Source organism: Caloenas nicobarica, chromosome 10 (genome assembly GCF_036013445.1).
Source record: "Caloenas nicobarica isolate bCalNic1 chromosome 10, bCalNic1.hap1, whole genome shotgun sequence".
Lineage (NCBI taxonomy): Eukaryota > Metazoa > Chordata > Aves > Columbiformes > Columbidae > Caloenas > Caloenas nicobarica.
This window is the reverse complement of record NC_088254.1, coordinates 1,550,477-1,562,798: the sequence shown is the minus strand read 5'-3', so window position 1 is coordinate 1,562,798 and position 12,322 is coordinate 1,550,477. Positions and strand designations below refer to the sequence as shown.

Sequence of the window (12,322 nt, the reverse complement as noted above, 5' to 3'; positions counted from 1 at the left end):
TGCTGTTTCTCCCTTCCCACCAGGCAGCTCAATCCCCAGCTTCCCAGACACAAAAGGGGACCTCCAGGGCTCTGCAGCTGGGGAGGAGGACAAGCCTGGTAGTCTGGGAAACACCTCTGCGACAAGAGGTGAGGGGAAGACCTGTGTGGGACACCACCAGTTGCAGCTCTGCAGTGCACCTGCTGCATGATACAGCTGAGCCATCAGCAATGTGTGTGGCCCCTCTGTGAAAACCTTGTGAGAAGGGTCAAGGACAACAGAAAGAGCTTCTTCAAATACATGGCAGATAAAACTGACACTAGAGGCAATGTAGGCCCACTGATGAATGACGTGGGTGCCCTGGTGACAGAAGATACAGAGAAGGCAGAGTTACTGAACACCTTCTTTGTCTCTGTCTACACTGCCTGCGGCTGCCCTGAGGAGCCCCGTACCCCTGAGGCCCAAGAGGAAGTCAGGACAATGGAGGAGTTTGCCTTGGTTGATGAGGACTGGGTTTGGGAGTAATTAAGCAATCTGGACATCCATAAATCCATGGGTCCAGATGGGATGCACCCGTGGGTGCTGAGGGAGCTGGCTAAAGTTATTGCTGGGCCACTCTCCATCATCTTTACTAAGTCGTGGGAAATGGGAGAGGTGCCTGAGGACTGGAGGAAAGCAAATGTCACTCCGGTCTTCAAAAAGGGCAAGAAGGAGGACCCAGGTAACTGTAGACCGGTCAGCCTCACCTCCATCCCTGGAAAGGTGATGGAACAACTTATCCTTGGTGCCATCTCAATGCATATCAAGGATAAGAAGGTCATTAGGGGCAGTCAGCGTGGCTTCACCAAGGGGAAGTCATGCTTAACCAACCTCATAGACTTTTATGAGGACATAACCAGGTGGATAGATGATGGCAAAGCGGTGGATGTGGTCTACTTTGATTTCAGTAGAGCATTTGACACAATCTCCCACAGCATCCTCGCAGCTAAACTAAGGAAGTGTAGACTGGACGATCAGGTGAGGTGGACTGTGAACTGGCTGATGGAAAGAAGCCAGAGAGCTGTGGTCAATGGGGCAAAGTCTAGTTGGCGGTCTGTGTCTAGTGGAGTGCCTCAGGTTTACAGTACTGGGACCAGTATTATTCAATGTATTTATCAATGACTTGGATGAGGGAATAGAATGCACTGTCAGCAAGTTTGCTGATGACACCAAACTGGGAGGAGTGGCTGACATGCCAGAAGTCTGTGCTGCCATCCAGAGACCTGGACAGGCTGGAGAGTTGGGCGGGGGAAAATCTGATGAAAATGTAACAAGGACAAGTGTAGAGTCTTGCATCTGGGCAGGAACAACCCCAGGTTCCAGTATAAGTTGGGGAATGACCTGTTGGAGAGCAGTGTAGGGGAAAGGGACCTGGGGCTCCTGGAGGACAGCAGGATGACCATGAGCCAACACTGTGCCTCTGTGGCCAGGAAGGCCAGTGGTATCGTGGGGTGGATTAGAAGTGGGGTAGTCAGTAAGTCAAGAGAGGTTGTCCTTCCCCTCTACTCTGCCCTGGTGAGACCACATCTGGAATATTGTGTCCAGTTCTGGGCCTCTCAGTTCAAGAGGGACAGGGAATTGCTGGAGAGAGTCCAGCGCAGAGCCACGAAGATGAGGGAGTGGAGCATCTGCCTTATGAGGAAAGGCTGAGGGAGCTGGGGCTTTTGAGCTTGGAGAAGAGGAGACTGAGGGGTGACCTCATTAATGTTTATAAATATGTAAAGGGTGAGTGTCAAGAGGATGGAGCCAGGCTCTTTTCAGTGACAACCAATGGTAGGACAAGGGGCAATGGGTACCAACTGGAACACAGGAGGTTTCACATAAATATGAAAAGAAACTTCTTCATGGTGAAGGTGACAGAACACTGGAACAGGCTGCCCAGAGAGGTTGTGGAGTCTCCATCTCTGGAGACATTCAAAACCCACCAGGATGTCTTCCTGTGTAACCTCATCTGGGTGTTCCTGCTCCGGCTGGGGGGGTTGGACAACATGATCTTTCAAGGTCCTTTCCAGTCCCTAACATTCTGTGATTCCTTGTCCTGGTCCAAAACAACCCCGCTTCCCTCAGCAGGTTCAGCTCCCATAGGGCAGTTGATCCACTCCCCTTGGCCTTTCCACAGCCGTCCCCCATGGCCAGGCCTCTGGGCACCTCCCAGCCTGGCAGACACAGGCCTGGCTTTTAGCAAGAGCTGCCCTGGCAAAAGTCAGGCCTGTGGGAGCTGCTTTGGAACATTCAGAGATTCCCAGGGAGTGTTGAAGAACAGAAGCAGGTGCCCAGAGAACTTTAGGATTCTCCACACCTGGGTATCACACTCAGGTTTCCATGAGGCTCAGGCACGCAGTAGCCTGCACTCCACTGAACTTGCTCCAGTTTATATTGTCACCTTTCCTTGAGGTTCCATAGTCTTTTTTTCCCTTTTTTGGAGATGGCAGCAACTTTTCCCACTCAGTAGTCATCACAGAGCTCCCCTGCCCTCTTCTCCTGAAGCTGGAGAGCCCCTGTGATGCATCCTTCCCACTTTCAGACAAATTGGCACATTTTGTAGGTGCCAATCAGGATGGGGCTTTGAGCAGCTGGGCTTCCAAAGAGAAAGTTTCTGTGAATTGGCAGTTCCTCACTGGGAAATGCAGCCAGCACCAGTGTGAAGAGGGGCAGGTGGGATTAAAGGCCCACCAGTAAGAGGCCAGAAGGGACATCACGGGTTCTGGGGCATTTCTCTCCAACACTGCTGACCAGACAGAGGCATCGTCAACCAATACCACCAGAGGTTGTACAAGCCCTGGTGGCATTTTTCAGAAGGACCAAGTCAGGACATTTCTCAGGAAGAGAGGACGCACAAGGTGGTATCAAAGCATACCAGAGCATGTCATGACTGCGGGAGATGCTGAAGGAGATGGGTTTGTTTAGCCTGGAGAAGCAAAAGTGAGGGGGCTTCCTCTGTGTGAAGGTGGCTTTCTGCCTGGCCAAGTCCTGCTGACCGCCAGAAAGACCCTGGGACTGCAGGACTCAGGAGTGGCCTGACCACCCATGTGAGGAATCCTGGCCTGAGTTGCAGCTCCTAGGGCCGGGACGTATATGGTTGCCCACTGAAGCCTGTAATGGAGGCACAAAGTGTCCTCCCCGCAGAGTCCCCCAGGGAGGAGCAGCATCGGAGGCTACAGTGGAAGACACATTTCCCATCATGCTGGGGAAGCAAATGGGCTGGGGACCATGGCAGCCCCAGCAGGCAGTGCTGCCAGGATGGAAACCAAGGACAAAACACCCTGAGCAAGGGAGCTGCCTGCACTGCCCCCACAACACACTGGCCCAGGATCCCTTCTACTTGACTGCTGGGTGAGACTAGCAGATCCCCAGGAACACTCCCCATTGCTTGGAGAAACTCTGTCTCAGCCCCAGAGGGATGTCCCTCCTCCTGCAGCAGCACAGCACCTGCATGGTCCATGTGCCCCAGCCCCGAGAGGGGTCATCCCTTCAGCTCTTTGCAAGACCTTCAGAGACTGGGCCCTGCTCTTGCTGCTCCCAGACACTGCTCCCACCCTGCTGAGTCCTGCAGGTTCCAGGGATGGAGGAGGAATGCCCTCTGCAATGCTGCTTCTCTGGGACATGCTTTCTGAGTTGGGACTCTGCAGAGATTTAACCCTTCTGCAGTGACTGGGTGTTTCTCATGTCCTCTCTGAATGTAACCTGCCATTTGGTCTCTTAGGCTTGGGCATGACAGCGTGGTCTGTGCTGTGCGTTCAAAAATACCAGATGCCAGCCCAGAGCTTAATGCAGTCCAGAGGTACCAGGAGGATTTGTCCTCATTGTCCCAGGGATAAGTCTGAGATGCAGGAGGGTGTCCCTACCTGTGCTTCCTCCTGTGTGGATGCTGGGAGGAAGGGTCCTGCTCTCAACACACAGACTCAGCCCTTGGCAAGAGCAGGTGAGCACCAGGGCAGCTTTTCCCTGCTGTGTGCATGGACCCTTCATGTGCAGAGAGTGTGGTGGTCCCAGGGCATGAGGGAAAGTTCCCTCAGGCTCATCGTGAGTTGTACCTGAGTCTGGAGCAGTCTCAGGAGATGAACGACATTCTCACTGGCAGAGAGGCCACTTCGGAGCAGAAGGGAGCAGCGTGCGCTGGAAGAAAGGACCAGGGTTTGAAGTCAGCCAAGACAATCCTAGCAGAGGAAAGCAGGCCAAATCATGAAGGGTCTCTGACATGGGGTGCAGCGAAGCAGCAGCAGAGAGTGCAAGTACAAGCATCAAACCACCCATTGCTGGGCCATGAATGCACTCTGTGGGCCAATGTTGAAGAGGTTAAGTTGGAAACTTCATAACCAGGTCTTATGAGGAGAAAGCGAGATTCTCAGGGTTTGCAGGCTGGGTCTTATAACAGAGGGCATGCCAGGCTTGTGCAAAGAGCTCTGGCATTCCCTTGCAAAGCCCTGTGAGTAGCAGGTGCCTGGTGGACCTGTGCCAGGCTCACCCAGAATAATACGGCTGCACCAGAGTGGCCACAGTAGAAAGACAACAGGTGTTCAGCAGGTTCCATGGTGTAATGGTGAGCACTCTGGACTCTGAATCCAGCAATCTGAGTTCAAATCTCAGTGGGACCTCAAGTTCTAGCTCTCTCAGAGCTTTCCTCAGCATGTACACACCTGAACAGCCTTGCTGTTGGCTCACTTCTTTCATGCATTCCCGTCATCATTCCACTGGGGGGATCCAGCAGCGGTGCAGCAAATCACACAAGAGCTGAGGTGAAAATCACGTAGGCCAAGCCTGGCTCAAAGCAGGGTCAAGAAGAGGAGGCTGTTGAGGGCCTTGTCTGCTTGGATGTTGCACATTTTCTGAGATGGAGAATCTACAGCCTTGCTGGGAACCTTTTCCCCATCTTGACGAACACTGTTTCTGGCACTGTTTATTTCCACCCCTGTCCATTGCTTCCTGTGAAATCAATTTCTCTGAGGCTTTCCTGCCTTTCTCTTGCCTGCTTGCTTAGTTTTGGTGTTTTGGTTTCATGTCAGAGAATTCCAGCCACCCTGGCACTGTTCCTGCATGGGGACACAGTCATTGTCATGGGAAAGAGCAGGATCTCCCTCTTTCTTGCAGGGTTGCTGAACAACTGACAGAGGAGGAGAACAAACCACCATGAGCCTCCAACTATGTTGCACCAAGTCTGTAATGAGAAGGAACAAATGCAGTGGCACAGAAGAGAGGCCAAGAAACACATCTCCAGGCTTCAGGGGATCAGAGAGAACAGCCCATTTCCAGCTGCAATCAGCAGCAGCAGCTCCAGCTCTTGGTCAGTCCAAAAATCTCTGCCTCCTAGCTCCTGAGCCCAGCCTGGAGCCATCTCAGCTGGAAGAATACACTGGTCTCAGTGGGTGTTGTCCAAGTCATACAGACCCTGATGCCGCACCAACATTTCTCACTAGCCCTCATCTGGGAACCCTCATTGCCTGTTCCATCCATGGACCAGAGCACGTAGCAGGCAGGCAGAGGAGACAAAAGCAAAAGCAGGATGGAGAGGGTTGGCATGTGGGTGCGGATGGGAGCATGGAGAGAGCAGCTGCAGCCTGCCTGCTGCAGGAGCTGTTGCTCAGGGGAGAGCATAGGACTGCAGATCAGAGGTCCCTGGCTCAGATCCAGATTGCTCTTCTGCTGCCCCTTTCCTTCTTCATCAATGCTGCCAAACTCCCTGAGCTTCCCTTTTGCTTGCACTGCTTCCACTACCCTCAGTGTCATGGCTGTGCGGAACAGACCATGCACCAGCAACGCGATTTTCTCTCCTTCTGTGGGCCCTCTCTGCATGGGCCCCTCAGGGTTTCCCTTTCCTTTTAAGAACCCACCCAGGCAGGCTACCTGCACCCCTCCTCTGCTGTCATTCTGTTGGGAGCAGCTTGCATGCATCTGAAAGCAGCCATCTGGGAAGCCTCCAGCCCTTTTCTGTCCACCCATCAGGGTCTAGTAATGGAAAGAGAGGGTATCGTGGTGCCACAGTCACACCACATACTCTTTTGCACTTCTAAGTCTTTCCCAGTAAAGGGGTAGATAGGAGAAACCCACCTCCACCACCCCATCTTATCTTTGGGCCAATATGGAAACCTGGGGAAGCTGTCTATGTGTGCAAAGGCTGGCGATGTGTCAGGCGGAATTCCCCCAGGATGCCAGGTAAGGCTTGTCACACCAGTCTGTCTTCATGACACCTAAAGCAAGGAGCACTTTGTGAGTGCTGGCATGATCTCAGAACCATGAGGTGTCTTCCCTTCTTTGATAGCAATGAGGGCCATGGCATGCAGGCTCTCTTTGGAGATGAGCTGCTGTAGTTTCAGGTGTAGGGAAGACAGCTGGTGGGGCTGTGCTGCTGGGGATGTCAGGTGAGATGAGGCTGTGAAGTTCTGGTGAAGAACCAACAACAGTGGAGCCCTTTTCATGGCTCCTACTCAGCACTGGCCCTTTCCCTTCCCCCAGCTTGCCTAGCTTGGCAATGGGAGCAGGATTGCCCATTCGTCCCAGAGGTTCTGTGGGGAAGGAGGACAGGTGCTGTAGGCAAGGGGGTATGACTCTCTCCCTGGGTGGCAGGTCCAGTGTGGAGCTGAGTCCCACAGCTGCAGAATGGTCAGTTGCCGGCAGCCCAAAAGGGAACTGCAGGCCGTAGTTGGCAGGATTCAAACTTGCGCGGGGAAACCCCAATGGATTTCTAGTCCCTCGCCTTCACCACTCGGCCACAACTACCTGCTCCAGGCCTCTCTGTCCCGCTCCTGAAATGCCCCGTGCAATGACACCCAGCTCCCTGGGGGCTTCAGGGCCAGGCTTCACCCCAAGCCCTGCATTAGGGACCTCCACTGAGCAGGACAGGTGGCAGGCTTCCAGAGGCCTCGACAGCTGTCACCACAGGGGCTATGGCTGCAGATTCCAGCGCCTTGTCCTCAGACGGGCTCCTGCCATATCCTGCCATGGAAGGATGGTTTCACTCTCCAGGTGGCATCTGGTCTGCTTCCAGGGAAGAAGGGAAGGCAACTGTGCAGAGACAACCAGGGATGGTGGTAGTTGTGGGGGTGGGCTTTTAGACCCCGCTTTGCTTCTCTAATTTATCTGAGGTGGACTCCAAGCCTCCTTTGATCACTAGGGTGGGGACATTCCTGCAGGGAAGATGGTGACCTCCCAACAGCACCTCCAGCCTCTCGGGGACATAGGGAGGTTCAGCTCTTGAACAAAGCCTATGACACTTTTCTGTGCAGGTTGCTGGTGTGCAGAGGGAAGGGAAAGGACAAGGGGGACTCTGGCTGAGGAAAACTGAGCTGGCTCAAAGTGAGAACAAAGCAGTAATTTGGTTCTCTTGGAGGGAGACAGGAGAACTTGTTTTGGTGGAATAGGTATGTCCCAAAATTATTTCCAGCACTGCAGGCATTGTCAAATTCCTGAACATGGACCAAAATATTAAAAGATCCACAAAATCAATCATTTCCATCAGTAGATGAAAAGAGCCCCTATTCTCTTTTGGCCCTGTAGCCGGAAAATGGCATTAAGGACTCCGTGCTGAGGTGGTCCATGTGGCAGTGCCTGTCTGCACACAGAAATCAGGTGGGAGGTGCTTGCAGTTGAGAGAGTGACCAAGAAGAGCGGCTTGAGGAAGTGTCTGGTGGAGGCTGGAAGGTGGAGGGTGGTCAGCCTGCTTGATGGAGGACCAGTACAGGGGCCAGGCTCTGACCTGGATGAGCAGGAGGCAGAACAGCCCACAGGTGGTGTAATGGTGAGCAGAGCTGCCTTCCAAGCAGTTGGCCCAGCTTCGACCCTGGCCAATGCTGACAGATGTCTCTTCAGCCTGTGTCCTGGTTTTGTTAAAAACATGTTTCTCTTTTAGTGAATTTCCCTGTCAGCTAAAGTCTTCTTACTAACTGCGGTTTTCCTGAAAGTTAGGTACATGTTTTGGTAGACATAGCAATGGAATGCAAGGTCATTTATAATGATGTATCCCGCGAGATGTGCAGGTAGGAGGTGAAGTGTAAATTGACCAACTCATGTATTCCATCCCATTCACGTCATACTTCATATTAAAACGGGGGATGACGAGGATCCCATCCCCTTTTTCCTTCTGGCTGACATCAGGAGAGGACCTTGCGAATCGTTCCAGCGAACTGAGGCCTAGTAACAGACTGAATCCAGTTCCAGTTGGCTGCAGAGTCCAGTCCAAGACTTTGGGTGCCGGCCCCACATCTGCTGGAGCAGTTGCTGGGACTTTGAAGATTGGTTTTGTATATTGTGTATTATTTTCTCTATTTTTATTAGTAGCACTAGTAAAACATTTTTTATATTTTTACAACTGTCTTCTCTCTGTCCTTCTTTCCCTCCCAATTGCCTGTCCTTAGTGGCAAGGGGGAAGAGGGAGGGGCTAAAGGGGAAAGAGGGGGGAGAGGAGGTTAACAATACATCTGCCATGTTTTTATTGTCACCTTGCAATCAGATCTCGACAGCCTGGCTCCAGGGTGGGTGTCCTATATGTTCTGCAGGCAGCCTCTTCTGCTTCAAACCAGTCCCATCGCCTCCCTGCACTCCGAGACTGGCATTTTCAGCCCACTGGGAGGATGCCAGGCTGGTACAGGAGCCAGGAGACAGACATATTTGCTCTGGCACAGAGCTGCACTTGCTGCTATGGCTGGTTGCACCTGGCAAGAAAAGCACCTGGCAAGAAAAGCACCCTGCGATGTTTGGGGACAGACGAAAACTGAGAACACCTAGGTGGTGGTCAAGGGACAGACTGTGCTTCGTAAGGCCAGATATAAAAAAAAAAGTATGGTGAGAGGACAAAACATCTTGAGTCTCAGATTCCAGGTTTGCTTAAAGAAAAAAACCCAACTGTCTTTTTTGTGCTGTCAGTGTATGTGGGCTTGTGTTAGCACACTATTTACAGACTCCAGCTCTGGCATCAGCAATGCTACAAGAAGGTGGAGTTACCAAGAGGGGTATCATCATTGCACATGCTATGTTCCCTACTGAAATGCCCAGCCTAACCCCGACTTGCAGTCATACTGCTTCTGTCTGGATCTGAAAAACTGTTCTTTTCTCTTATACACTCCACACTCATTCCCTGGAGTTTATTCCCAAAACACAAATGAAAGAGAGAATTGAGATTATTTGTTTTCATACTAAGTTTGTGAACAATGATTGCGAAGACGGAAAAGTTAAGTCTAATATCTGTATGTTAATGTCAATCGGTATGTAAATATTAACTCACAAAGAAGAATGGGGGAATTGCTCCTGCAGAGCTGTGATCACCAGGATACAGACTCATGCTCAATGTCTGAAGGTTTTCTGTGGGCTCTGGTATCAGTTCAGGGATATCTTACCACACTAGTGGTAAGATCAGGAGAGAAGACAATGCTCTTCCTTGCAGAGCATATGACTATGTGAGGGAGGAGGAGAATAAACACCATGAGTCTCCAACTATGCTGCACAAAGTCTTTAATGAGAAGGAGCAAAAGCAGTGGCACAGAAGAGAGATCAAGAAACACGTCTGCAGGATATGTGGGACACAGAGGGCAGCCCATTTCCCAAGGACAAGCTCCACACAAAGCGCTTCCCTTTCCCCATTCTGCTCTACCTGCTGGCAATCCCAGCCCAGCAAGAGCAGTCCCTAACTCCAGCACCCTCCCCCCAGCAGCAGCAGGTTCAGCAAAACAGAAGAGAACGAGACCTTTCTCCAGGACCTCAGAGCAAATCAGAGCCAGAGTAGGCATGGCGAGGCCAGAAGTGTAGCCAGGAGTCGTGGGCACAGGTCCCTCCTGCCAGGCGGCATGAGGACACCCAGCCCATCTGCAAGCCCTGGCCACACTCCTGCTGTGCAGTCCCCATCATTCTTCCTGCTCCAGAAGGGATGATGCACCTGGTTCAGCAGTTCAGACGGCAGCGAGGGGGAGGCAGGCACAGCCCTGACCCCCCCAGACCAAGGGAGCCCCCAGAAGAGATGGGAACCCCCCCGGTGCTGAGGGTGCTCCCAACAGCAGCCGACAGAGAGGATCCCACGACTGTGTTCTGAGGGAAAGAGGTGAGGATGGGGCCCGGCAGGGTCACCACCACTGGGGAGACTTCGATGGCCACCGTCGAGTCACCACAGCGAGCGACACAGGGCTCACTGCAGCTGCTTGCAAGTGGGGTTGGGCCACAGGAACCACAAGGTGGTGGGATACAGGGTCTGAAGCAAGACATCTCTTGGTGAGGGAGGCAAAGCTGAAACAGAGCAGAGAGGGAACACAGAACCCCAACTTCATTCTCTCTTGTCCTCAGTTCTCTCTGCAGATACACTTTACTGCCTTGCATCTCCATTTGGATGTCCATGTCTAGAAAGGGCCTGAAATTGATCTTGCTGACATGTACAACAGGCGTGACATCTCAGCTTAGGGCGAGATTTGAACACCTAGGACCAAAGAAGTGCCTAACTGCTTGCTGATTCCACAAGGACCTCCTCATGCATTACCCAGTGCAAAAGCACAGATGAAGGTTGATGCAAGTATTCCAGCACAAATAGGCTGCGTGGAACAAGTGTCTCAGAAATCAGCTCTTGAAAACACACAGTGTGCATAGAGCTGCCATGGCCCTCACCATGCTCTCTGAGTTGCATGGTCCAGAAAGGCTGAAGCACTTTTGAGACAGGACCTGGCTCAGTGGATTTAAAGCCCCTGTGGAGAGCCTGATCATACCCCATCTCCCGAACAACCAATGCTGCACTGGAGGATGCACTGGATGCACTTGGCCATTTGGTTAGAGACCATCCGTCTAAAGCAAATATTCTACTGAGCAGACATCCCTGCAGCTGAGTCCCATTCATTCTCTTGTGCTTCAAAGAACCTCTCTCTTCCCAGCTCTCCCCAGCCAACCCCATCAAAGGGGAGAGGTGACAGCCCTTGAACAGTTCTATTGCAGGGCCAAGCTGAGGCAGCCCAAGGATCCACCTGAGTAGCCACTGTGACAGCAGTTCTGCCCACAGGGAGAGATGAAGCACACAGAGGCTTACCTGGTTCCTCGAGGAAAGGGAGGCAAGAGAGGAGGATGCAGAGCCTGGAGCAGCACAGGCTTTTATGCTGTGTCCCAGAGCCCCGTGGGGCCACAAACATTCCTTACTCATGAAGCATCTGATCACCCAGTAGTTACTGCTTTCTGAAGCCTTTGTGGTGATTATGGCCTCACCTCTTTCATCTGAAATTTTCTATTCCGTAGGGCTGCTTTCAATCCCATCATGGCCCAGCCTGTACCCATGGTTGAAATTCCACTGACCCAGGTGCAGGACAATACTGGTTCCAACACAAACCCCTGAGAGACACGACTCATCACGGGTCTCTACTTGGACTTCAAGACATAGATGGCAACTCTTTGAGTGTGACCATCCAGACAATGCCTTATACAATGAGTGGTCCACCTGTCAAATGCATGCCTCTCTGTTATGGAACCAAGGATGTTGTGTGAGACAATACTAAATGCTCCAGACAAGTAGGTGACCTTAAACGCTCTTCCGTTATCCACTGATGTTGAAATGTGGGTTTGGTGTAGTTTGTGTTTTCTTTGGTTTTGGTTTGTTGTTTTGGTGGTTTTATATATTTACTTATTATTATTATATATTTATTTTTTAATTTTAGTTTTTATTATTACTGGTACTTCATTCTTGCAGCCCATGCTTTTGGATTCTGTGAACTATGTATCATGGCTAAAGCACGTGTGGTTACGATGGAGGAAAGAAGTTGTTGAGTGCCTCCACCATCTCCATGTCAGTTGTAGCCAGGTGTCCCATTTCACTCATCAGGGGAGTACAGTTTCTTTCCTCTTCCCCTGTTGTCCTATGTACCTGAAGAAATCCATCTTGTCATTTTTCATGTCCTTGGCTTCCTGTTCCCCTCCTTGCACTCCTGGGCTATTTCCCTATAATCTCCCCAGGATGTGTATCCCTGCCTCCACTGCCTGTGCATTTAGGTTTTCCCTCTTAGTTTGGCTAAGAGGTATTTGGCAAGCTGGCATCCTCCTTCCTCTGTACAACTTCTTGCACACCAAGATTGAGCATTCTAGCAGTCTAAGAAAAAGGTCTTTCAATATCTCCCAGCTCTTATTCACTTGTGTATCTCTGAGTGTAGTTTCCCAATAGCTCCAATGTCCAAGTCACCAAACAACTGAAAGTTTTCCTTCCTGAGGTTTAGGGTCCTGACTCTACTTTTTAATCGTCCTGTATCTCTCAAGATGGAGAATCCCTCCAGGGCAGGATTGCTGCAGCCAGGCCTACCCACAGTCTTGACACCTTAGATAAGTTCTTCCACATTAGTATACCACTGATCAAGCACTG

General features: G+C 51.5%; 2 non-coding genes across 2 annotated transcripts; one reads left to right on the top strand and one right to left on the bottom strand.

Annotated features, from left to right (window-relative positions):
* The first annotated feature begins 4,541 nt into the window (after nucleotides 1-4,541).
* TRNAQ-CUG (transfer RNA glutamine (anticodon CUG)) lies at nucleotides 4,542-4,613 on the top strand. Its single transcript has one exon. It is a non-coding gene; the product is annotated as a tRNA-Gln (tRNA).
* A 2,037-nt stretch (nucleotides 4,614-6,650) lies between these two features.
* Nucleotides 6,651-6,732, bottom strand: TRNAS-AGA (transfer RNA serine (anticodon AGA)). Its single transcript has one exon. It is a non-coding gene; the product is annotated as a tRNA-Ser (tRNA).
* Between the last annotated feature and the right edge of the window lie 5,590 nt (nucleotides 6,733-12,322).